Source organism: Herpailurus yagouaroundi, unplaced genomic scaffold, assembly GCF_014898765.1.
Source record: "Herpailurus yagouaroundi ecotype Mexico unplaced genomic scaffold, PumYag 159, whole genome shotgun sequence".
NCBI classification, from domain to species: domain Eukaryota; kingdom Metazoa; phylum Chordata; class Mammalia; order Carnivora; family Felidae; genus Herpailurus; species Herpailurus yagouaroundi.
This window is the reverse complement of record NW_024412400.1, coordinates 47,049,879-47,073,019: the sequence shown is the minus strand read 5'-3', so window position 1 is coordinate 47,073,019 and position 23,141 is coordinate 47,049,879. Positions and strand designations below refer to the sequence as shown.

Sequence of the window (23,141 nt, the reverse complement as noted above, 5' to 3'; positions counted from 1 at the left end):
GCGTGTGTGGTAGGATTGACTTGGGTAAAGGAAGAAGGAGGATAGGGTGTGTTTTCTCAAATTCCTTCAAAATTTCCTGCTTTGGGCACCTCTTTTTTTTCTCTTCAATGCTTATTTATTCTTGAGAAAGAGAGAGAGACAGAGTGTGAGCAGGGAAGGGGCAGAGAGAGAGAGAGAGAGAGAGAGAGAGAGAGAGAGAGAGGGAGACAGAATCTGAAGCAGGCTCCAGGCTCCAAGCTGTCAGCATGGAGCCTGAGGTGGGGCTCGAACTCACAAACCACAAGATCATGACCTGAGCTGAAGTCGGACGTTAGCTGACTGAACCACCCAGGTGTCCCAGGCACATTTCTTAACTACTGCTATCATTTTAAGTATCCATTTTATGTGCCTCAACCCAGAAGGCTGCCATCAGGTCAGCTTTTACTTCCAAGGACTTTTCACCATTCATCTCAACTAAATGCTCCTCCATATTCCTGTCTGAAATATGTCTGATAGGCCCTGTGAGCAATAGGAAAACATGCTAAAGCCTTCTTTTTGACTTAGCTGGAAGATCCTATCTTACACTATCTCTCTGAGTTTTAGTAAAATGGAACCGATATACCAACATTATAGGATTGTGGTAAAGATTTAAAAGAACTGCTTCTATAGCTGCTGGCACCCAGGAGTTTGGCACAAAGTTTGGGCTCTGGTGCCCTTCATCTTTCACATCATGCTCCTAAAGACTTGAAAGATAGTGTGTAGTAGTTCTAAAATATTATGTTTCTTTCTTTCTTTTTAAAATCCAGTCCATCTGATAACAGTACATTCTCATGAGTCACAGGTGTATTCACCATAAAAAGGATCCTCAAGGTTGAAGTAATTAATTTCAAATCTGGTGGGCATATTTTATAAGCGGATCAAAAAAAGCCCTACAAGTGGTGTGGTACATCTGGGAGATAAACCTCTGCCCTGCAATTCCTAATGCCACTGCTTTTGGGGGAACGGCTTATATTTGAAAACTTCCCTGGTACAGATAAAAACTTCCCTGTGGCCTAGACCATAGAGAGAGACTGAGGGGGATCAGGAGTCCCTTCTGCTCTGTAGTATTCAAGGCAGTACCAAAGAACACATGCGGTTTTAAAGGGGAAAAAAAAAAAAGGAAAATCATTTTTGATGTCTGATCTGGAAACAATCATTCTTTTCTGAGATTTACCTGTCCATTTTCACAGAAATAAAAAAGAAGCCTATACATGAAGGCAGGATCTCAATAACTGAGTTTCTAGTAATAAGAAAGGAATTCTTTAGCTTTTAGTTGAATAAACAAAAGCTGGCTTTTCAAAAAACAATACCTGTATCCTGTTTTCTAAAATTTTCCTAGAAAATACAGCCTTTGCTTTTTTTGAGGGGGGCTGTATATGGCTCCATGCAGAATTCAGGATCTGAACTCAAGACCCTAAGATCAAGACCTAAGCTGAGATCGAGAGTTGGACGCCCAAGTGACTGAGACACCCAGGTGCCCCAAAGCCTTTGCTTTTAAAAGGTGAAAGATTTATGTGATTGGAAGAGAAACCAGACTATAGAAACTTTGCTTTAAAGAAATCTAGCATTACATGACTATAAAACCCATACATCTTTTATACACTTGATATTTGTACCCTTTAGACTAAGATGTACATTAAATTACTATAAAGTAAGATATAGACATCATTATGAAAAATATTGTTATTCAGAAAACAAAGTGCCATATATACAAGGAGGTTGAGATATTAAAATTGCAGATTTCTTCAATTTTTCCCTACAGGCACTGTTTTTTAAGAGATACACTACTCTATTATAATTAAAAAATACTTTATAATTTTAGAGAAAAGCTTAAATCTTCCCACATTTGCAGATTTCTAATATATATAACTTATTAGTGGCATTTAGAGCATATGCCACTTTGGGGATCTAAAATGCTATAGCCAATGATAATGTGCTATTTGTCATAATAATAAAATCATGAAATCAAATCATTTTACAATTTAACAGGTGGCATTTCTGACATAGTTGTATGTCAGTGTATTTTTAATAAGTTTTATCTAATTGTCCACCAGTTTTGTGATTTAATATTATTTAAATGACTATTTTTCAACATAATTATTTTTTTGTCAGTCAATTTTTGTGCTTCGCACTTCTTTTCAGTTTGATACAGCGCTACAGCTAGGAGGCTAGATCAACACTCCATCCTGCTGTGGGCTGTGTCAGAGAAAGGACATAGGTAACTCATCTGGAGAGAGTATGCTCAGGTTCCTACATCCATAAAAATTGGTATAAGTCACTCCTCTTTTTATTTGGCACACATCATAAAGATAAAGAAGATAATTAAAAGAGACAAAACATATGGGAATAAATATATAAACCTGAGGCAGGACTATTCTCATGATGGTGATGATGATGAAGATGATGATGATGGTGATGAAGAAGAAGAAGAAGGAGGAGGAGGAGGGGAGGAAGAAGAGGAGGAAGAACAATGATTATATTCAAGCCTCAATAATCAACCCAAACTATCCAAGACCATTTCTTACATTGCATTCATAAGGAAACTTGGAAAGGAGAGAGGGATCACAAACTGGGCAGTTGGGAAAGTTGGAGAGCCTGAATCCTGCCACAGGTACTGTAGGGTGTGGTCACTTGAGACATTCTTGTCTGGCAACTCCCTGGTGAGTGCATCATGGACTTGAGTCTTTCCCACCAGGCATGTTCCCTCTCACGTCTGGCAGGAGCAAAGGCCAGAAGCCTGATGGAACAAGCAACTTTTCTTCTCTGATCCCAGAAAATGTCCATAGTGTTTGGAATTGAGTATTGAACCCTCCTGTGGCACTTTATGAACGAGGCTAAAACTTGCAGCCTCTGGTTGCATCATCAGTGATATGCCAAATGAAAAAGACAGACACACTGGTTAGCCCCTGAAACAATGCTTTCTTTCTGAAGTTTCTGCATCATGGTGAGCAGTCAGGCTTTCTACTGCTTATACCATTTTAGTTAGACACATCTCCCTGTAGTATAAAATTGCCATTTAAAAGTAAGGATACAGAGAGATTGAAAGGGTACACGCACCCCAATGTATATAGCACCAATATCAACAATAGCCAAAGTATGGAGAGAGCCTAAGTGTCCATTGACTGATGAATGAATAAAGATGTGGTGTGTATATACAGTGGAATATTACTCAGCAATCAAAAAGCATGAAATCTTGCCATTTGCAATGATGTGGATGGAGCTAGAGTGTATTATGCTAAGTGAAATAAGTCAGTCAGAGAAAGATACATACCATGTGATTCCTTTTTTTTTAATTAAAAAATATTTGTTTCTTTTCAACAGAGAGGGAGAGAGTGGGGGAGGGTTAGAGAGAGAGGGAGACAGAGGATCCTGAAGCTGACGGCAGAGAGCCTGGTATGGGGCTCGAACTCCTGAGGCATGAGCCGAAACCAAGAGTTGGATACTCAACCGACTGAGCCACCCAGGTGTCCCTAAATACCATATGATTTCACTCATACGTGGAATTAAGGAAAGAAAAAAGATAAACATATGGGAAGGGAAAAAAAAGAGGGGGGGAAGCAAACCCTAAGAGACTCTTAACAGTAGAGAACAAACTGAGGGTTGAGGGAGGGGAAGTTGGTGGGAGATGGGCAAGATGGATGATGGGCATTTAAGAGGGCACTTGCTGAGATGAGTACTGGGTTTATACATAAGTGATGAACCACTGGGTTCTACTTCAGGGACCAATATTGCACTGTACGTTAACTACATAAAAATTAAATAAAAAATTAGAGGGAAAAATATATAAATAGCATAAAAAATAAAAGTAACAGTGTTAGGGCATCTCTGTTTCCTTCCCTATAGTACCCCAGGCCCGTTGTCACTTGCACTTCCATTTATCAAGTTTTAACTTGAAAGTCTTCCCTGATGTCACCTTCCCAACCAGGATTTTCTCCTGATTATTTTTTCCTTTTATAGCTCTGTGTTTGTCCTTGGTAACACTTGTCGCAGTTATATTTTTTCATTTACATGCCAAATCAGTGATTAGTATCTGCCTTGCCTACTGGACTTCAAATTATAACAGATCAGGTATAATATTTTTTTACTAGGGCTGTCATATTTAACATGCATGCAAGATAAATAAAATAAAATAAAATAAAATAAAATAAAATAAAATAAAATAATAAAAATAAAAATAAAATAGATTACAGGACACCCAATTACATTGAAATTTAAGGTGAACAATAATATTTAGTGTAAGTATGCTGCTGATCTAAAATTCAAATTTAACTGGAAATCCTGTATTTTGTCTGGCGACATTTTCTAGTTACAATTTGACCTTCAATGCCTACCATGGTGTTAGGAACATTGTAAGAGTTCAATTAAAATTTCTTGAATGGGTGTATGAAAGATTGCAGAAGGAAAAAAGTACCATAAAATCTGAGACAGTTGCTAATATAGGAGAAGGCTTACTTGTATACTTGTAATCCATTCTCCCCAGAAACTCTCTTAAAGTAATATTTCAAAAATGAGGAATAATCCATCAAGCTTATAGATAAAAGACTTTCACAGTTATTGATAAAAATGTCATACTAGAATTCTGTCCCTCTAAGTTCTGACCTGCTGAGTCCCCCTATATCAGAGGTAACAAAAGTCACATACACACCCTAGTATGAACTAAAAGCTGAATTTGAGGCAAAAAGTTTCTACTAATTTTTTTTTTGCAAAATTGATTTAGTATAGCAGATGAAACTAATATAGTAGACAGAGGTTGTGAATGATTCACTGAGATCAAGTACTACAGAAACAAGAAAGGAAACTGGCAAAGAGCCCTTATGAGGTCTTGGGTGAGCTTAGGTGAGCTAATTCCTGAACATTATAACTGTTTGACAGAATTGTTTCCTTTAAATTACAAAGCGGATCACTGTCTTCTCAGATTTTTATGCTCATCTTTTCTTTATTGATTTCAGCAAATACTGAATGCCCGTGTAAGCAAGACAGTGTCTATAACAGATGAGAAGAATTTGTGTTACTGTATTGAATATGAAAACATATATAGAAGGCATACTTAAGTGGAAATACATACATTCTTCATAAAAACAAATTGCTACATTCCATAAATGTACCAAAGGCAAAGGTTGCAGAGTGCAGAAAGAATCAATTTGTGTGAATACAAGTTAAGATATGTACTGTGATAGAGTTCATTCCTTCTAATACATATTTAGTTTGGCTCCTTATCCTCCATGATTCATACAGCATTAGCCACTTCATTTGTTTGAATACTCTGTGTTAAAACATCACTAATAAAATAAGTTCTACTACAGGTTTAAATTGCTACTAACGTATGTAGGCACACTTCTGCTTTGCTGGGTTTTGACATGCTCCTCCTTATCACAATATTTTAGAAAAACACTTTGTGGCAGATTAAAGATGAGCTACAAATTCCTTGCTATTACTTCCACATGAAGTGGAGTCTAATCCCCATCTCTTGGAATCTGGGCTTTAGTGATACACACACACACACACACACACACACACACACACACACACACTTTGGAGTAGAATGTGTAAGACTGAAGGTTTTGTTATTGTTGTTTGTCTTGAGTGATAGTGATAGAACTTGCTGGAAAAGCCATATCTTTTGATTTTGGTTTGTGAGATCTTTTACTAGAAATTCAAACACTTTGTTATTAATGGGACTCTAATGTTTCTCTTTTTAATTTGGTTTTGAGGAATGTGACCAATTATGTAAATATTCAAATTTATTGGCACAAAGTTGTTTATAATATCTCTCTATTTTCTAAATTTTTTAAAATGTTTATTTATTTATTTTTGAGAGAGAGAGAGAGAGAGAGGGAGAGTGCATGAGCAGGGGAGGGGCAGAGAGAGAGGGAGACAGAGAATTCCAAGCAGGCTCCTGATGTCAGCGAAGAGTCCTATGAGGGGCTCCAACAAAAGAACCTTGAGGTCATGACCTGAGCTGAAATCGAGTCAGATGCTTAACCTACTGAGCCACCCAGGTGCTCCATTATATTTTTTATTTTTTTATTTTAGAGAGAGAGAGTGAACAGGGGAGAGGGACAGAGGGAAAGAGAGAGAGAGAGAGAGAGAGAGAGAGAGAGAGAATATCTTAAGCAGGCTCCACGCTCAGTGTGTGGAGCCCATCACAGGACTTGATCTCATGACCCTGGGATCATGACCTGAACCGAGATCAAGAGTTGGATGTTCAAGTGACGGAGCGACCCAGGCACCCCTCTCTCTATGTTCTGTTTAAGTTTTCGCATCCGTTATGCTCTCCAATATTTCTAATGGCAATTCTTTCAGTACCCCCATCTCTCCTCACCGCCCACTCCGTCTTCCTCTCCTTCTTCTTCATCAATCTTGTGATAGTTTTCTCAAAGAAATAGTAATGTATTTTAGCTTTGTTCTTTTTAGGTGTATTTGTATTTTATTTCCATTATTTCCTAATCTATTAATAAGGGGAGGGGCAGAATGGATATATCATGGTCAGCATGTCACATTTCCACCTGAAAACTGCATCTATGTTCCACAGAGGGCTAAAGAAAAAAAAAGTAAATTTCAGAGAAGTACAACTTCAAAAGTGAAATTCTATGCATTACCCATTTCAAAATGATGTATTTTGTAGTAAAGAATTTGGCCTTGCAGAAAGAGAGATCCAGCCTTATCCTTGGCTCCAGGGAGGTAATCTCCAAACTCTTGGAAATACCCTCAGTGATAGGAGTACCTCTGTTATTCATGGTAGGCCTTTGGAACCACATCTGCCAGTTTATGCTAGCGAGATGACGGGTGGATCCCTCTGACCATATCTGAGACTTTATGCTAATTATGATGACTTATGGTGGGCCTCAGCCCTGTGTTATCTGCCTGAGCTCTGAGAGTAAGGGCTGGAGACTCGCGTGCAGCTTTGTGGGCAATCATCCAGTCAGGCCCAAGTAATGAAACTTCAGTAAAAAGTCTAGGCACAGAAGTTAAGATGAGCTCCCTGGGTTGTCAAGCCTCCACAGGTACTGTCACACATTGATGCCAGGTGGAAAAAAGAAGTCTTGGGCTTGGAACCCTCCCAGAATCTGCTCTGTGTTTTGCCTTGGCTGATTTTAATGTATCATTTCCTTGTCATAAACCGTAAATGTATATATAATAGTTTTCAGAGACTTCTAGGAGTCCTTCTGGCAAATTACGGACATTGAGGATGGTCTTGTGAAACATCAGTTTGGACTGCCAAGTCACATTGCATCAGACCAAGAAACACACTTCATAGCTTCTATGTCCAACAATGGGCAGAAAGCTTGTGTCCCCAGAGCAGTGGCTAGATATAGAATTAGAACGGGCAATAGGAAGAGTTGTTGTTTAAAATGGGTAGATAAAAGCAAGAGTAGTTGGCTTCTGCACCTTCAGGAGTGTGTTCTCACACTCAACATGAGGGGAGGCCAAGGAAGGATCTCTATCAGATAGATTCCCCTGCTTTTCTGAGTAATCTGAGAAGAAGGAAGTGGGGAAGTATTCTGGTATGACTGTATAATTCTTCCCATGGGGGGAGGATGCTGTTATGACTACACTGTTTCTTTTTTGCTCACATCACCTCAACATTTTTCTTACCTGATGCAGTGGTCCTAGGACCAGGCCTGTGACTACTGGTGCCCGAAAAGCAGAGATAATCCTTAAACAACAACAACAACAAAAAACCTGTACCTATATCTTTAAACTTTTATGTCAGAATTCCTAAGGGCCTGATAGGTTGGATTATGCCTTTACCCCATCTGGCATAATTGGGGTTGGTGGGAAATGTAACACACGAGTTGCTTAGTGTCCGAGAGCCCACTAGCTATGTACTGTGTAATCCTACCCTGTATAATGGGAGTGCATTGCAGGGAATGCTTGCTGGACCAGTATTACTACTGGCAATCTGGACCTGCTCAACAGCCAAACCTGCTGTCTCTTCCAAAGGTGAAAATGTTTGGGTAAAACTAGGCAGTTAATGAAGCTAGGGAAAATAGTAGCTGAGGCTATGGGAGGGCATAAATCGGTTTTATAAGGGGGGAAAATAAATACTACATTACTACTTTGAGAAAGGCTAAGAACAAGAGATGATATGGTATCATTGCTCAATTACACCAGTGGGTGAAGGCCACTTCTGCTTTTACAACCTGACAGCATTGACAGGAAACCTACAAAGCTGAGTGGCATCACTCTGGCAGCCATTTTGGTTAGACAATATGATGATGGACTGTACTGTTAATGACTGAGTGGGACTCTGGTGATGTGCCAGTATGTTTTGATTCTTATACATTAAGAATCCTATATATAAGAATATATATTCTTGTATATTAAGAATATTATATCACATCTGCTGCCATAGTGTGATAGGGTATGACACTGGCCTTGTTGTTAAGGTTATAATGTTTATATTGATGATCAATTTGGGAAAAAGAACTAAAGCCTCCTCAAACCATAACACTGATGGAAGATGATTGGCTTAAGGAAGAACTGAATTTAGCCAATCATCAGATAATCTCTATGCTAAATAACATTGCATAAGTTTACTCTAAAGTACATATAATGGTAAATCAAGGAGTAAAAATATAAATGTAATATATATAATGACTTTATAGGATGGATTAATTTTTTCCTAAAAAATTTTTTAATGTTTATTTTTGAGAGAGAGACACAGAGTGTGAATGCGGAAGGGGCAGAGAGAGAGAGAGAGAGAGAGAGAGAGAGACAGAATCCAAATCAGATTCCAGGCTCTGAGATGCCAGCACAGAGCCCGATGTGGGGTTTGAACTCATGAACTGTGAGTTCATGACCTGAACCAAAGCTGGACACTTAACTGACGAAGCCACCCAGTCACCCTTAGGATGGATTACTTTTTTCTTTAAGCCTGTCCCTTCCCCATACTGGCTCCTCCAAATGTGAGGCACATTCATATGATAGTACTGTCTCTACCATATACAAGCTATACTAAATGTAGTTGCAGGTGAATATGATTGTTTTGCTATAAGACAGACTTGGCCAAAGGCCAGAGGTAGCCTTTATAGGATATCATTTGGTTTGGCCAAAGGAAAGCTCTGGCCTTTGTCCCTAGCCACTGGGAGGGACCTTCTAAACTTTTTGGATTTCTTAGATGATAGGAGTATCTTTGTTATTATGGACCACATCTGATACTTTATGCTATGGAGGTGACTCATGGTGGGCCCCTTGGGCCACATGGTATCAACCCAACTTCTGGGCAGTAGGGGACTAGGAACTGAGTGCGACTGCATGGCTAATCAATCAATCATGTCCACTTAATGAAGTCCCCATAAAGCTGTGGACACCAAAGCTTGGGTGAGCTTCCTGGTTGGCACTAGTGAGTGCATATTGTCGCATGTCAGGGTTGGAAGTGAAATGCATTCTGAAGACAACAGAAGCTTCACATTTGGAACTTTCCCAGGCTCTGTCCTATGCGTTATTGGCTTTAATTTATTCTTTCCCTGTAATAAACCATAGGCACGTGTATATTAGCTCTGAGTCCTGTGAGTCTCTCTAATGAATTACCAAACCTGACAGTGATTTTAGAAATCCCCTCAAACTTGTAGTTGGTGCAGAGGTCCCAGAAATGTTTGGCAACTCAGAGGATTGTGCCCTCAAACCTCACATTTTAGCTACCTTTGGAAGTTGTAGGTATATTTAAAAGGGAGAAACTGGACCAAAGAAAATACTCTGTCTCCATATACCTCATTTAAAAATAACTGTAACTATGGTGGGGAAGCCAAGGCACATCAAATTATTTTTAATAAATGCCACAAAACAAATAAGTCTCACCAGACACTTTACAAAGAAGAAGGTTTCTGTTATGCAGCATACTCAGGCAATGACTTCACTCCTCTATTTAAAGGAATTTACATGGTTTAAAAGACCCTTGTGGTGGAGCCCCCACTGCCTCCTCACCTGCAGAGGGTTGGTGGTACTGCCTTGCAGCCCTGAAACGAGTTCCCCCAAATGTCAACGGCCTCTCAAAATACAGGGCATGGATTTTCTTCTGCCTTGAATGCTTTCCATCAAACCTGCACCTGATTTATTAGTGTTTATCCTTCAGACCTCGGCTTAATTCTCTTTTTCCAAAGGAAGTTTTGCCTGCTTGCCACAGAGTAATTTTATACCTGTATAGGAACATGCACTTCTCCTTCATAACATTTATGACAGTTGTGGTAATTTGTGTCTGTGTCTCCCTTATTAGGCTGTAAGCTCCATGATAATAGGGTTACCTGTTTTGCCCACAGTTGCGGAGTGGTGGTTATGAGCCAGGTGCTATAAGGTGCAGTTATTTTACTCAATTCATACTATTCAATGAGTCAGATGTCTTCATTGTGGCCCCCATTTATAGAAAAAGAACGTTTGACATGAAGACCTAAGTGTCTTCATGTGCGGAGACTCTAAATGTGGGGAAACCATGGGGCACCTGGGTGGCTCAGTTGGTTAAGCATTCGACTTCAGCTCAGGTCATGATCTCGCAGTTCGTGAGTTTGAGCCCCCTGTTGGGCACTATGCTGACACCTCAGAGCCTGGAGCCTGCTTTAGATTCTGTGTCTCCCTCTTTCTCTGTCCCTCCTCCGCTAATGCTCTTTCTCTCAAAAATAAACGTGAAAAAAATAAAATAAAAAAAAAAGTGGGGAAACCAGGATTGGAATACATGAATTTTGACTCTAGGCCCTATATTTTAAAAACACCATATAGGGGCGCCTGGGTGGCGCAGTCTGTTAAGCGTCCGACTTCAGCCAGGTCACGATCTCGCGGTCCATGAGTTCGAGCCCCGCGTCGGGCTCTGGACTGATGGCTCAGAGCCTGGAGCCTGTTTCCGATTCTGTGTCTCCCTCTCTTTCTGCCCCTCCCCCGTTCATGCTCTGTCTCTCTGTCCCACAAATAAATAAACGTTGAAAAAAAAATTAAAAATTAAAAACACCATATTACAGTAGATGGTTAATAATACTTGCTATATAAGCAACAGAAATTAATAAAATATGCCTAGAATACTGTTATGCTTTACAAATACTACCATTTCCAAAAATTTAGATGATAATCTCTCATACCATAATTGTATTTTATCTTTTGTAATCAAGAGTATACTCCAAAATCTTACTGAGCTATAGAAATATTAGTGGGGGAATCACTTATTCCCAGTAAAAGCATCAGGAATACTTTTAATCATAGGAAATTGATTCATAGGAAATTGATTCAATATTCTGAGTCATAGGAAATTGCAACTTGGAAGCTGTAAAAAAAATACAGCTCTGAAGCTTTGAAAAAAAATAGTATCAGTATCAGTATCAGTAATTTTATATAGCTCAATCCAATCAAAACTTTTTGTTGTTGTCAATAGAAATCCAAATAAAATTTTTTTTTCTCCCTAATTCAACAACACATGAGGCTGGCCTGGCGTTTCCACAACGTGAAAGAAGATGATGAGGTTTATGTCATCAGGAAATTTATTGCCTGAAAGTACAAAGAAAACCCGCCCAAAGAAGTTTTGCAGACCAAGTATCTGAAAGGAAAGCACTGCCCCTTGCTCCTTTGTGCTTGCTGAGACAATTGAGATATTGTTATTGGATGCAGTTGCACGCTCCAAACCCTGGCACTTCTCTCTTCTCCAGCATCTCTGAAGAAATTTTAACAGAGCTTTAAACCTTGATCTTACTTCCTTAACCTATTTGTATTTCCCAGTGATGGAAAATAGTCAAAACAAACAACTATCCAAGCACCGCCTCCAAAAACCATGATAACAAAAAACGGAAACAAACTGAAACCCTTTGACCGAAAAGGCAAAAGGCAAAGCAGAACAAAACAAAACCGAGATGCTTATCTATATGGTGCAGTCTACCTAAATTCAAAATCTGTTTCTTTTGTGGCTCATAGGGATTCTTTGTTGAAGTACTTTCAGTGCAAAGCTGAACCAAACGAAAGTGGAGTAAATGCTCACGACCATTATTTCCCATGAAATTACTGCTGGCTTCAAAGTTTTTACCACCTCACCTTTCTGGAGAACTTGAGTTCTAATAGTGTCACATCGCAGGACCTCTCGTGCCATTTCTGGAATCTGAAATTGACCTGGACTTCTGGTAAGACATTATTATGATTTTTCTCTGTTTTGTGGAATGTTCTGAAGCTTTCCCCTCACTATGAAGATACTTGTAGAGGGATGAAGCCCACTGATGTTTCTGGCCTTGCTTTTGAGTTCATGAAATGACCAAGATCTGGCAGCCATAGAGTTATAAGGGTTTTCTCATTTTCATGCACTTTTGCAAATTCTTCAGTAGTTTGTTCATAGCATTCTGGGTGTAGTTCACAGCTCATACTTAGGGACCATATGACACCCTCCCTCCTTTAAAATTGCCTGCAAAGAGCATGGATTTGGGAGTGAGACAGATTAACATGACATAATGCATAATATTATTCAAGACAGCATCATGAGGATTACATGAAAACACTTCTACAACTTTTACTTTATTTGTTTAATTTTTAAAAATTGTTTCTATTTATTTTTGAAGAGGAGGGGTAGAGAGAGAAGGAGACACAGAATCTGAAGCAGGCTTCAGGCTCTGAGCTGTCAGCACACAGCCCAATGCAGGGCTCAAACTCACCAACTGCGAGATCGTGACCTGAGCCCAAGTTGGATGCTTCATCAACTGAGCCACCCAGGCGCCCTGCTTCTGTAACTTTTAAGTGCAAGGTTTTGAGGCCTAATTAGACATTCAATACATGTTCATATTCTTCCGCATCTCCGTTAGGTGTCCTCTACCCTCCACGATGGGCCACTGGTGTCTCTAGTTGCCGGCCGTGTAGAGTATCATCTTTTCTTTTCTCAGTACTTACATCTGGATTCTCCGTTCCATAGGTGTAACAAAAGCTCCCTGGCCTTTCTTCAGCTTTTTGTTTCTTGGGGAAATCTTCTGGAACCTTTCAAGTTTAGCTTGGTTTCAAGTGGCACCATTCTTAACCACTGGCACAACTGTTGGCATGTAGGGTTTCTTTAAAAAACCAGCAGCCAGGACCATGATTTTCTTCTATTTTGCCAAGAAACTTCATTAGTTTTATTCAGAACTGAGCCTCCCATGAAATGTGAAAATTACCCAAGAGAATGTGGAAGTTACCCAAGAAAAGAGGCTTGTGAAACTCTATTAAATTATACTTCAGATCCTTCATGAAGCAAGGTTAATCACTGGCCCCACAGTAGACTTCATCTTAGGGTGATATTATACAAGTCTTCTGGATAGTCCTTAGAGGATATGGGTGAGAAGTGACCAGTCTGGGTCTCCCTCTGATACATACCTACATACATCCAAAAAGTCTAGCAGCAGTCAAAAAATTTATTTTTGCCTACTCATTAAATAAACATTTATATAATACCTACCACTATTGTTCAGCTCATGACAAACACTGAAGATTCAATAATAAATATGGTTTAAATTTTTCTTTAATGTTTATTTATTTTTGAGACAGAGAGGGCCAGAGCAGGGTAGGGGCAGAGAGAGAGGGAGACACAGAATCTGAAGCAGGTTTCAGGCTCTGAGCTGTCAGTACAGAGCCCAACATGGGGCTAGAATCCATGAACTGTGAGATCATGACCTGAGCCGAAGTCGGACGCTTAACTGACTGAGACACCCAGGCACCCCAAATATGGTTTAGATTAATAAATTTATTTCTTGTCTCAGACAAAAATAAACTAACAAATAACTCTCACCATATGAAGAGCAGTATTCTAATTATTGTGCATCATATCTCTGATAATATATAATACAACAAGCCTCTGAAGTGGGTGAGTACTATAATTATCTCCATTTTATACATGAGGAAACTGAGACACAGAGGCTAAGCAACTGACTCTAGGTGACACAGCTAGTATGTGGAAGAGCCAGAATTTGAACCTTGGCTATCAGACAGTTTTTGTTTTTGTTTTTTTAAGTTTCATTTATTTAATTTGAGAGAGATAGAGAAAGCATGAACAGGGGAGAGGCAGAGAGAGGGAGAAAGAGAATTTCAAGCAGCCTCCATCTTGTCAGCACAGAGCCCGATGTGGGGCTCAAACTCAAGAACCTTGAGATCATGACCTGAGCAGAAATGGAGTTGGATGCTTACCTGACTGAGCCACCCAGGTGCTCCTTGCTATCGGACTGTTAATGTCCTGCCACATGGTCCCTTGGCTTACTTCTGAATTCATCTGTGGGAGAAGTAGTAAGTTTCCACATGCTCAGAGCTTCCCACCACAGGCCCCTGGTATGTATACTTGTCAGCCTGAGAGATTTCTCTGATTATTGTTTGGGGGCTTGCTCAGCGTTTGCAGGGTAAAGCTTAAAGGTGTCAGGTCTTTAATGCCTCCAGAGAAAACTCTCTGTGGGCGTTGGGTACGGTGGGTAAAATACCTTGTCCCTCATCTCTTGGAGACATGCTCCTTAAAGTTCTGAGACATGTTCCTTAAAGTTCCTCAGAGGGTTTTGAATGGTATGGCGCTCCCAAGGCTCTCAGGGGTGACCTGCTCATTGGCATGTTTGATCTCTTTGATCTCTTTTTCCCCCTTTCTTTCTCCACTCCTTCATCTGTGCTTACTGGGATCACCTCAAAACAAGTACCTGCACCCAAATCTTTACCTCAAAATTTGCTTTTAAAGCCACCCAAACTGGGGCAGATACAACTCTCAACATAATCTACTGCCTCTCTACAACCTCTGGTTCCTTAGTCTGCTTGGTCTCTGCTCAGAAAGGCCTGCCTTCACCATCTAAATTAAAATATTTATTTGTTAGGTTACAGGCTTAGCTGCCGAAACAAAGAGACCCAATACTGAGATTAAAAAAAATGAATTGCACTTATCTCTTGCATAGCATTCCAGAAATAGACATGGAGTCACCTCCCCTTCCAAACATCTATATTCAGGAACATAGATTCCTTCCGTTTGGAGGCTCTACCATTCCCTAGAGTCCCTGTTCAGGCTGGTTCACATTTCCACCAAGAAGGGGAAAGGAAAGAAAGGTATCCTTTATTAAGTATGTATCTTAGAATCTGTACACATTGCTTCTCTTCACATTCCATTGGTTAAGACATTGTCAGATGGCCTAGCTACAAAGGAGGCTGAGGAATATAGTTTTACTCAGGTAGCCATGTTTCCTTGTATCATTCAGGAAAATGGATATTGCGGATAATTAAGAGTTTTAAGCAAAAATAGCATCAACCCAAACAGCATTTATATATTCTTCTTCCTGCTTTATTTCCCATCAATTCACATATCACTATTTGATGACTGATATATTTCTCATATGTCTCCCCCACTAATGTATAAATGCCTTGAGGGAGAGGCTTTGTGAGTTTTGCCCACCTATAAATCCAGGCTCCAGCATGGTGCCAGAAGTCTGAAATCACTAGGGCTATACTACCTCTGAGGAATCAAGGCGACAACTTGTTTCTTCAGCTTTTGGTGGCTGACCTGGCTTTCTGGGCTTGTGACCACATCACTGCAGTTTCCAACTCTGTCTTCACATGACACCCTTTCTTTATATCTGTATCTTGACCTCTTTTGTCTGCCTGAAATATCCCTCTGCCTTTTATCTGATAAGGAAACTTATCAGTGGATTTGGGCTCACCCAGTAACTCAGGATTACCTCAAGACCTTTAATTGAATCACGGTTTAAAAGGCCCTTTTTCTGAAAAAGGTAACATTCATAGTTTCTACAGTTTTTCTGTAAATATTTCCTTTTTGAACTAGGGTAGGGGGTCTGGGCGTGTGGTACATTTTGCAGCCTACCAGTCCCTTCTCTGGCCCCAAAGGCTCATATCCATCCCACATGGGAAATACAGCCACTCCATCCCAACATCCCCTAAAGACTCCATGTATGACAGAATCAACTCAAGTTCAAAATCTCATCTAGCTCTCATCAACCCCCTAATCCCAAATATCATCATCTAATCAGATACAAATAAGACTCTGGGGATCTACCCTAGAGCAGAATCTCTCTTCATTTCTGGACCTGTAAAACTAGAAAGTGAACTGTCTGCTTCTAAAATACGATGATGAAACAAGCATAGGGGAAAACAAACAAGCACAGATTCTGTAGACCAATAATGCATCTCTGTGTCAGATTAAATCTTGAGGCCACCTTGTTGTAGACCTTTGCTGGGGGAGGATGGCAGAGTTCCTCCAGGGAGAAATGTATATACATTTGGTGGTGGTAGGGTGGAGATCTTGAGACATTTTGTTAGGGAAAGGAAGATGAAAGAGATGGAGTTATTGAAAAAAGTCCTGTAATTTTTCTATAAATTTCAATAGATAGCTGTATAGAAAAAAGTACTATTGTTTGTTTATTATTTTGGCCCATTCTGATAATTTAAATCTTTTTATCTATGCCTATCTATATTTATCTACCCATCTGTCGATTGAAATTTATAGAAAAATTGAAAGTATGGTGCAAAGAACAATTTCATTTTTCCTGAAGCATTTGAGAGTAGGTGGCCAAATATGTGCCTCCATCACCCCTAATATTTTAGCATTTCCTACAAACCAGAACATTCTTCAATGTAACTTCAATACAAACAGAACCAAGAGATAGATTTTGACACATTACTACATCTAATCAGATTCCATTCAAGTATTGTCAGAGGTTCCCACAAGGTCCTTACCCCACACTCAAACTTCCCAATTGTCCCAGTGATGCCTTAGTAGCAAACATGCTTTTATCTGTTCATATTTAGTTGCCATGCTTCTTCACATTCCTGGAACAGTTTGTTGGTCTTTCTTTACCTTTCATGGCACTTTTGTAGATGACGGGCTATTATGTTATAGACTAGATATAGAAAGATATGTTTATATTTTCTAGAATTTTATGTGAATAGAATTATACATTATGTATTCTTTTATTTTTTGCCTGTCTTCTTTCACTCACCATGATGATTTTGAGATTTAACTGCCTCTGTAATTCATTATTTTGGGCAGGGAGTACTAAATGCCTATAGTTGAAGGCATGATACCAATGAAAAAACTTAAGTAGATATTTTGGTATTTCTCTTTTTTTTTATTGTTGAGCTGTACTCTATTATATGGTTATACCACAATTTGTTTATCTACTCACCTTCTAGGGAATATTTGGGTTGTTTCCAGTTTTAGGCTATTACAAATAGGCTGCTGTGAAAATTTGTGTACACATCTTTGTATGAACATATGCTTTCATTTTTCTTGGGTAAATACCTAGGAGTGAAATGGCTTGGCCCTATTGACTTTTAAAAATGTGCTACCCATTTCCAAGAAACTATACCATTTTGCATTCCCACCAGAAGTGTGTAAGAGTTATGATTGCTTCACCACCTCACTGATACTTAAGTATGACCAGTATTTAAAGTTTTAGACATTGTAGTGAGTGTGTAGTATTATCTTTTTGTGGTTTTGATTTGCATCTCCTTAATGACTAATCATGTTGAGCATCTTTGCATGTACTCATTTACCATCCATATATCTTCACTGGTGAAGCATCTGTTCACATTTTTTTTTCCATTTGGGATGTTTTATTCTTATTAAGTTGTAAGAATGCTGTATATATTCTAGACTCAAGTTCTCTCCCTAATTTTGAAGGAAATTGCTTCTAAAGTCCAAAGTTTTCAAAAACTTTTAATGATTACTACTCTGCTTTGCTTTGTATTTAATAAAACCTTCACTAAACTGAAGTTCACTCAGAGTTTACTCTATGTCTTCTTCTAGAAATTTGGTAGGTTTTGCTCCTACACATAAGTATATGGTCCATTATGATTGTTAAAAATATGATGTGAAGATTTAAAGAGTTGAGTTTATATATATATACATATATATACATACATATATATATATATATATATATATATATATATATATACATATATACATACATATAGCTAAACTGTTTTAGCATCTTGACTGAAGAGGTTATACTTTCCACACTGAATTTTCTTGCATCATTGGTGAAAAACAATCAACCATGTATGTTTGCATCCATTTCTGGGCTCTTTATCTGTTCCATTGACTTCTACATCCATTTTTATGCCAAAAGCACAATTTTTCCTCAGTTGGGTAATAAATATCCTTCAACGTTACTACTTTGTTTTTTTGACATGTTTCCATCATTTGTTTTTTGAGCAATTCTTTAGTTTCTGGCACGAAAGGATATTCTGTGTTCATCTTGTATTGCCTTAAGATCTAAAATTGGCCTTTCCTCCAACAAGCCCTATTTCCTATCTGTGGCGAACAGTATTTAGAAGCCAAGATCTGAGTGGGAGTCATGGGCATTCATGACTATTAAGAATATCACTAGTCCCATACCACTTAGTGGACAAGCTAGAGTATATATATGCATGCATTTGAACACACATATGCACACATAATATACATGTATACACATGATACATATATTTACATCCATATTTCTCCATTTTTATCTACCTATTGAAGACTACTATTTCACATTGATGCCACCAATTCCAAAACAAGGTTAATTCTAATGTTTTTTCTTTCTATATTTGAACTGACTTCTGTGGCAACGCGGAAGCAGGATCCTCTTATCTTAAATATATTACTTATTTGATCAACCTCCCTTTAGGCCATCACCATTGCCACCTTCCTTGTGCATAAATACCCTTCTTACCTTGTTGGGCCTCTTGTGCCAGACTCTTCCCTATGTGAAATCCTGTTTTACATTCCTGGGTTGTGATACTTTATGCTTGGCTGTTGTTGGGAAGAATGCCCTCCTTACCCTGCTTGGACTTAGAACACTACTTTTCAGGGACTCCCTTTCTTTCCTACCCCTGAAACCTGTGCAAATATTTACCTTCATCACCTACATTGAGTGGCTTTAAGATTGAACTGTTTTGGAAAGAAAAGGAAGAGAAGAAGAAGATGAGAAAGAAGAAAAAGAAAAGAAAGACTAGTGGGATTGGATAAAAAGTAATTACATTTTGTCTTTAAGTGAGTGATAATGCAGGGTGCCTGGGTGGCTCAGTTGGTTAAGCATCCGACTTCAGCTCAGGTCATGATCTCTTGGTTCGTGAGTTCAAGCCCCGCGTTGGGCTCTGTGCTGACAGCTCAAAGCCTGGAGTCTGCTTTGGGTTCTGTGTCTGCCCCTCTCCTGCTCATGCTCTGTCTCTCTCTGTCTCTCAAAAATTAAATACATGTAAAAAAAGAAATTAAGTGAGTGATAATGCAACTCTACTATTGATTTTATAGGAAAGACACAAATCACGTGTAAATAACACATTGATAAATGGTACTTTTACTTACATTGTATCTTTAAATTTAATTGACCTTTATGGAAGTCAAAGCTGCTACAGCTGCCATTTCACATATCCTCTCCCCTCTCCTTCTGGGGAAAAGACAAGGTGCATTCTTTAGTGTGATTCTACTTTTGAAACTCCAACTCAAGAGTAATGGTTGAGGAAATTTAGGAGTGCTAGCTGACATTCAATTTTAAGTGACTGTGGTTTTTTTTTTCTTGAATCTTTGACAAAATTCCACCTTTTGAGATGATTTGATCAATAAATGAGATGACCTGCTTCAAAGCTTGGTCAGGGGACATAGAGAAGATGAATAGTTAGAGAGGACAGGCTACTGGGAGGGGAGGGATTACTGAACTAGCAACAGCAACTTGTATACGGATGAATCCGTATACATCGTCAGTAGAAGAAAATACCTGAGGTCAGAAATGAGCTATGGAGGTTCATGTTAACACAAAGCGCTGTGAAATTAAATTTCATTAGTTACCGTGGCATATATGTAATTATTGAATTCCATGCAATTCAGTCAGTGATTCACATTTAATATTTCGTTTCATATGATAAAAAGCCAATGAAGTAGTGAACTATATCCACTCTAGAGGGGAAAAAGCTTAGAGGTTTAAACAAAACAAAACAAAACAAAAAAGAAAACACTTACTTAAGATCACCAAATTGGTAGTTAAGAGAGGTAGGGTTGAAACTTTATATCAGGAACTCTTTTTTTTATGTTTATTTATTTTGAGAGAGAGAGCGTGAGTAGAGGAGGGGCAGAGAGAGACGAGGACAGAGGATCCCAAGCCAGCTCTGTGATGACAGCAGCTAGTCCGATGTGGGGCTCAAACTCATGAACCATGAGATCATGACCTGAGCTGAGTCGGATGCTCAACCAACCTACTGAGCCACTCAGGTGCCCCTAGATCAGTAACCATTAACAAATATGGCTACAGTCATTTTAACCTATATCATCTTTGCAGTCAGTTTTTTCAGTAGCAAGAAAAGTCCTTCAAGGCCTTAAATTGATGTTAGATAAACATTCATACCTACAACAAGGATTAATCACAGATGACATTCTGTCTGCTGCATTTGGTGCAGTATATAGAAAGCTGCAATGGTTAAGGAGGGCTTTCTGAAGGAGGTATCCTAAGAGAAAACTCAGAGATGAGTATTTACATTAATCAGATGAAGGATAGAGAAAGGGTGGAGAAAGAAACACTTGTACTGATATAGAAACAAAAGAGGACGTTCTGGAAACTGGCAAGGTCACTAATAATTGTTTTATAGAGAACAACAAGTATGATCAAAGGTGAAGGCAGAAAGGTAGTTAGTGGATAGATCCTAAGTGCCAGCAGACACCAAGCTAATTATCTTTTCAGTTATGAGTTATTATTGAACTCTTTTCAGTTGGGAAGTAAAGAAATCCGATTAGGTTTCTAAAGATCGATCTCAGTGGTGTGGAGAATGGACCCCAGTGCACTGGTGAGAAAGTAAGCATGAGATAGAATAATCAGATAAGTGATATTGAACAGATCCATTTGAGAAATAATAAAGGACTCGAGCAAAGGAGTAGCAGTGAGCAGAATATGTAGGTTATGGAATCCAGAAATATTTAGGCACTAGTATTTATAGGATTTGTTCAGTGTCAGGTGTCTATGTGTCGTGCCATTCAGATAGAGCCTTCCAGTACTCAGGTAGATGTATGGGTCTCAGCTTAGGACATATATCTGACCTGGGAAACTAGATGTGGGAATGGTAAGTGGACAAGAGTGTCGCTGAAACCATGGGGCCAGATGCTATCACTTAGAGAAAAATGTACAATGGAGAAAATAGAAAGCCAAGGACAGAACCCTGGCAAGAACAAAGGCACAGATACAAGAGGAGAAGGCCACAAAGGAGATGGAAAACTTGAAGCCAGAAGGATAGGAGGGCAGCCGGAGATAGAATCATCGAAGAAAGAAAGAGGAAACTATTACATTTAAAGTATTAAATAATTAGGGGTGCCCAGGTGGCTCAGTCGGTTGGGAGTCCGACTTTGGCTCAGGTCATGATCTCACGGTGCGTGGGTTTGAGTCCTGCATCAGGCTCTGTTCTGACAGCTCGGAGCCTGGAGCCTGCTTTGAATTCTGTGTCTCCCTCTCTCTCTGCCCTTCCCTACTCACGCTCTGTCTCTGTGTCTCTCAAAAATAAACATTGAAAAATTAAAAAAAAAAAAAGTCTTAATTAAATCTAAGGAGGCATGTTATCAAACTGCACAAAATGGCATGTGTTGCAGACATTTAGTGATAGACCAAGCATCATAAGAAGCAGTGTTACTCATAGAAGCTTGCAAGGCATTATATTTATGTACATATATGTATGTAATATAGAGCTAATTTATGCTTCAGATGTGATATAGGCTGAAAATGTCTAATGTATTTAGATGGAATTTAGCTAAATTTCTGGATTTATGAATTCATCTATTCATTTATCTATTTGACCAATATTGATTGTGCACAGAGCACTGAGCTGGAATATTTGATAATCTCTTTTCTATGAAACGCTGAAAGAAATTCTGGTGGCATTTATTTCTTCTCCTAGAGTAGAGGTATCTCTTTGTCCCAGAGTAGATTGTGTTTCTTTTTCTCTTTATTCAAAATTATTTTGAGAGTGGAGGGAGGGTCAGAGAGAGAGGGAGAGAGCATCCCAAGCAGGCTTTGTGCTGTCAGCGCTAAGCGCAACATGGGACTCCATCTCACAAACTGTGAGACCATGACCTGAGCCAAAATCAAGAGTTGGATGCCTAACTGACTGAGCCACCCAGGTGCCCCAGATTGTGATTTCTTAAGAACAGGTGCTATGACTCAACCGTCTGGAAAATGGAAATTAGAATGAAGTCTTGCACATAATAGAAGTACAGGTAATATTTAGTGACGGGATGAAGCATGAGAGTGGGAATAGAGGATTTTGTGACTGATTATATCCATCAAGAAAATGTTCCTTGGCACTGCTGTCAGAGAGCATTTCTCACTAAATGGTCTGACTCAGAACAACTTTCTATACGCTGCTTTGGAGAGATGGCGTAAAGTAATGGATAAGGACTATGCTCCTGGGCAATATGGTCAATATGTATTACAACTTTGGTAAATACGTATTACAACAAATATGTATTACATCCTTTCTTGTGTAATGAGATTGTGTTTGCTATTTATTTAAGATTGGTTCTTAACACTTGTATGACTACCGAGCTATTTTTAATTTCTCTTTAAAATTTCTTACAATTCTTGTTTCACTTTCCATATGTTTTACCCATGGCCCTGTGAAGGTTGGGGGGCATTGGGTCCATTCGGTCATTCTGGCTATCACTATGTCAACATAAATGTTGGTGTATGTCTCAAAGATGATGTGGTCTGTTCAGAATATGCTTTCGAACTTTATCCTATCCAAGCAACAAAAATTTGTTGCCATTACTTTCTACCTAACTAATCCATCACACCAGTTTTGGCTACTTAAGTTATTCCTAGTTATATTCTAAAAACAGTATCTCATCTTGCCTTCCCGCTCTTTAAGAATGTTAATATACTTTAAGCTATACTCTTTAGACTAAATTAGTCTTTGTTAAGATTTTACTTTTGATTTCCTTTGAATTACTATCCTTGACCTTTTAAGTACTGTAATTACTCTTCTGAAGTTACAATAAATAATCTATATTATTTCAATATTTAGATATCAAGATCTGAATACCTAATTTCATGTAGTTTTCATGTAGTTTTCCAAGTGGCATAAGAAAATGCATTACTATTTGAAAAAGTCATAGAGATTTTAAAGCAAATTTTCTAAGTAGACTCTCTTAATATGTTAGTTGATAGAAAAGTATTTTTCTTTTTGAAGAAATTCTC

The 23,141-nt window shown here is 38.8% G+C and overlaps 1 long non-coding RNA gene across 1 annotated transcript in view; it reads left to right on the top strand.

Moving 5' to 3' along the window:
- The first annotated feature begins 11,604 nt into the window (after nucleotides 1–11,604).
- Nucleotides 11,605–23,141, top strand: part of LOC121033855 (uncharacterized) — a 46,282-nt gene continuing 34,745 nt past the window's right edge. The window contains exon 1 of the long non-coding RNA XR_005792147.1: nucleotides 11,605–12,110. This is a non-coding gene — a long non-coding RNA (uncharacterized LOC121033855). The remainder of the gene's footprint in view (nucleotides 12,111–23,141) is intronic.